This window comes from Paramisgurnus dabryanus, chromosome 11 (assembly GCF_030506205.2).
Source record: "Paramisgurnus dabryanus chromosome 11, PD_genome_1.1, whole genome shotgun sequence".
Taxonomy (NCBI): Eukaryota; Metazoa; Chordata; class Actinopteri; order Cypriniformes; family Cobitidae; genus Paramisgurnus; species Paramisgurnus dabryanus.
Window position 1 is genome coordinate 33,698,516 of NC_133347.1, and position 4,613 is coordinate 33,703,128.

Genomic DNA, 4,613 nt, shown 5'->3' on the forward strand with positions numbered 1-4,613 from the left:
GGTCACGTGAGGGACAACACGAAGAGTTTGAGAACCTACCTGAGAGTCCCCGTGACGGAGTCAGAAGCGACTCAGGACTGACATTCTCTGGCCCCGAGAGTTGATTTTAGATTCCCTTTCCCCTCCTCTACTTACCTTTTAATTAATTTAAATAAAGTTTGGTTTAAATGTTGTGGATTTTTTTAGTGATTATGAAAAATAATTTTCAGCAGAGGGTTCCATTGCCAAAAGATGACTTTATTGCATACAACAATAAGGCCGAGTTGGTGGCCAAGCAACTAAAGAGTCTTTTTCAGAATGCAACCTAATATACAGTTCTCTAAAAGTTGAAACCCCTCCCATGTAGTTGTTTTTAGCATGTTTTTATGTTTGACAGGTGTGGTAACTTCATTCCTTCCAAATGTCAGACTATGCATTTTTAGCTCTGCTCTCAGTTACCATATTTTAAACACTGCATACATTGCAGTCTTTAAGACTGCTAGTCTTCAGCTTACAAGCATGAGACATACATACTTGCAAAACACATTTGAATCTGAATACCATGTTCACCAGAGATATAGTTCTGAATTAAAAAATCTTCTTCATTCCACCCTTTGAGACTTTCACAAGTCTCACCCAAAGTGCAACTTCATAATCCAGTTCAATTAAGTTAAGATAATTAATGGCTTAACTAAGCCATCTTTCCCTTACCAATGACTAAATCATGCTGCCGCACTTTGGTGGAGTGTGGAACAAACATCTTCTCTTGGAGAAGTAAAAGAACCTACTCCTTCAATTAATAAACCTTTATGATCATAGAATATACTTCATTATGTCATTGTTGCTGTAAAATCAGAACTCATAAAAACATCCATATTCATCATAAGAGTGGAAATTAGTCAAATACCTTTTCAATTCTTATTATCTTTTTCTGATGTAGTATTACCATTTTCAAACTTTTGCAAAACTCATTTTTGATGCACTTTGTAATTTCCTATATGAAGTAACTTTTCATCTTGATATTTCCATTAATATTTGTTTCAATATAAGAAGTACACAGTAAAATAACAATTCATCCAATTAAACTTGCAAATCCTTAACCTCTGATAATTTGCATCATTTACCTTATACCTTTGATAATATTCATCCTTTAACCTATACCTTTAATCATTTGCATCATTTAACCTATAAATCATTTGACATACCAAAATATATCTTTGATAATTTGACAAACCAATCACCCATTTTCCTAATTTTAAATCACACCAATTCCACATTAAGATTTTTTCTTCCTGTATTTGTTGCAGTTTCTATCCTAAACTCTTAAGCTTATTGATAGCTTCAATGAATATCTATGTTGTATTTTTAGCATAACATTAATCTCCATACATTAAAACTATACCCCTTTGTAGTATCTCATTGTTTTTCTAAAATTGTTAAAACATCATTAGTTAAATTTAATAAACCTTTGTTGATTATAGTAGATATACTTTAGTAATTCTAAATTAAATCAATATTTATTCTAACCATGATTTTATCTCATCTCTTGCTTAAATTGTAACATATGGTAATATGTTAATATGGTAACCAAACCAATTTAGGGATAAACTATTTTAGTTTTATCATTTGTTTTCTCTGTATTTTGTTCAAACTTAAAACCATGATGATTTATTGAATTAACCTTAATCTAGTACATATATATTTCTTCTCCAATTGCAAAACTACCATAAGTTATAATTTCCCATCAAATCAAAATTAAACCAAAATAATTCCGCTAACATTACTGTTTGATCTTCATATGTCCACTGCTATGATCTGATTCCCACATTCTTTTTACTGTATACCAACATTGTCCACCCTTTCCATACCTAAAGCCAAAATTGTTAAGGATTTATAATAGCTTTTGGAATTTTATATTTGATTTGTTCAAGTTCTGTGTTATAGAATATTCCCTTTAAATATCCCTCATCTTTAGTTCCATCAGGTTTACTGTAGCATTCATAATCTTTTGTATTTTTTTTTTTTTTTTTCCTATTCTGCCTTTTTTCTATTTTAATGCTTTTATTAACTTTCCAAAATTGAGACTATTTTCCAAAATATGCCCTATAAAATTGATATTTAAACCAGAATTTGTCAATTTGTTAAATTGAACACCCCTATAATATCATGTTGACTTTTGATTATTATTACCTTTCATAATTCAGAGCATAATAAGCAATTGTTCATACCAATTTCTCTTAGCTTTGAAAATTACCCATTTGTACTATTCATTATGTTTTTTGTTGTTTCCCATAAAATGTCCAACTTTTTTTTTTTTTTTTTTTTTCTTCCGTTGACGTCCTTTTTCTTCTGTTGATGTCCTTGTCTCCTTTTTGTTTTGGTATCTTCAGTATTTTATCTAAATTTTGGTTCTGCAGAGATTATTGTAGAATAAATTCTCACTGGTGTTACTGGTCCTCGCTGAAGTGTTACTGATCCTTGCTGATAGGTGAAAAGTTAATTGAAGAGAAGTTTGATTATTGATTGTAGTCGTGTGAATTTACCATATGTTGCTGATAATTGTCAAACTGGTTATTAGCTTTATTTTTCAATTTCCATGGCTAATTCCTTGAACTTTTCCTTGTGTGTCCTTTACACATTATCAGCAGCTTTGTCCCTGTGTATTGCTTGTGAACTCCACTGCTTTGCACTCATTGGTTGTTGCTCCTAAAAGTCTCTTCTCATTTACACATTTTTCTTAACTTTGTTGTTGTTGCTTGATATGCCCTGAGTGGTCATTACTTCGTTCTTTTATCTCTTTGTAGGCTTGAATTGCTTTTAATTTTTCTGTTGTTGTCTTCTGTATCATGTCTTTTATTATTTTCTTTTCCTCAGCTCTCTTCTTCATTATTGTGTTTAAGTTCTCCTTTTCTCCCCAGCTCTCCTCTTCTGTATCGTGTTTTTGTTGTCCTCTTCTCCGACTAGTATTTTAGGAACTCTGTGCAATGGCTCAGATGACATCAGATGTGCTCCTTCCCCCTTGGCCTGCTGTTAGAGCTGCTCTCCTTGGCCCTTGTTTTATGTCACTCTCTCCTGAAGACCCTCAGATACACTAGATCCCATGGCATAATATGGCATTTTATCTCCATCTCCTCATCAGGCTCCTTTTCTTTTTCCCTGCACACAAATAGCTTATGCATACAATTAGTTTTATCACATAAGATCTCATCTTTATTTGTAATTGTTCCAAAAGCTCCATCTGCAGTTGTTCCAGAGGATGTCCTTTTTGGGGATGAATTTTTGTTATATCATATAGCTCAGACATTGGTATTGCCATTGGTCGACCAATAAGCATTCCATGCAGTGTTAGTTTGCAGTCTGTCACTCATTATTGCAAGAGACAAAGCATCCAGTCAGTTCAGTTTCATGCTTTCACATTTTTTGCTGAGTTTGACGTTGAAGGGATGGTTTACTTTTTATGATTAAGGACAGTAAACACATCTTAGTCTTTTCTTTATTCTTTAATGTTGCAGTATTCACTTTATTGTTTTTAAATAAATGCTGATCTATGGATTACTTCTTCTATATTTTTTTATCCTTATTGTTTGGCACTAGCTTTACCCGTTGAACAGAAACTCAACCATAAATGTACTCAAATATTGAGACCATTTTTTCACATATGGAGAATAATACCAATTTTTCCTCTTTTTAATCTTTAATTGTAATTAGTTCTTTTATATCTCAGTTTTTAATTTGAACTTAAAACCACCCATCTGGAAATGTAACATTTTACTGTACTATAGAATGATTTATCCCCAATGTGTACATTAGATGTCTTGAATGTCTTTCTTTGTCCCCCTTTAGGTGCCACAAAATATTCCTAACATCCAGCGTGTTCTTTTTTTTTCCTTCTATCTTCTAAGTAAGGCTTTTGTATTAACACTATAGAAGCACTACTTCTGTATGGCATTCTGAGGCTTCTCTAGCTTCCAAATCTGCTGTGTTGTTACCATTAATAAAATTATCATTCATTTTTATATAAGTTTAATCTTTATGATTGCCAAGTAATTTGATAATATTGTAGCAGAAATTAACCCCACTTGTCCAGTACATTGAATATATATTCCCTCATTCTTTTGAAAACCTCTTTGTTCCTATAACAATTTGTATATTGTTTCTTTTCATAAAAAACATACAAATATTTCTTCTTTTTGAATATTTAAATATATAAAGCAAAGATCAATTACAATATTTGTCATCTGGGAAACATTTGTTAGCAATGTGGATCTGGATATCAACTGGTTAGTCTTACAATGTCATTAATTGGATACTTCAATTAGTACTTTGTTCTCTACATCTTTTAACAATTAATACATCTTCTTAATCTTGCATGTTGGTATGATCTGCATTTATTCTTTGCATTTACAAATTATTTTTACTTTAGCACATAAGTCTAATGTTATTCCTAAGCATAATGGATTTATCCCCTGGCTTTGTATAGCTTTTTGTTTTCATCATATCCCATAAATCCTTTTCTTCCCAGATTTTTTCCAGTATACAAGAGACCTGTGGAAATAAATCAGTTACATTAAGTCATTATTCTATTAACTGATTTTCAACCATACTCTTAACTACTTCTTATTTACCTTCCTGTG

General features: G+C 31.6%; 1 long non-coding RNA gene across 1 annotated transcript; it reads right to left on the reverse strand.

The window, feature by feature from the left end:
• Positions 1–216: 216 nt before the first annotated feature.
• On the reverse strand, positions 217–4,370 carry LOC141283016 (uncharacterized). The gene is made up of 2 exons (XR_012337974.1): positions 1,165–4,370; positions 217–1,134 (listed from the first exon to the last, which is right to left on the reverse strand). It is a non-coding gene; the product is annotated as an uncharacterized lncRNA (long non-coding RNA).
• Positions 4,371–4,613: the final 243 nt, after the last annotated feature.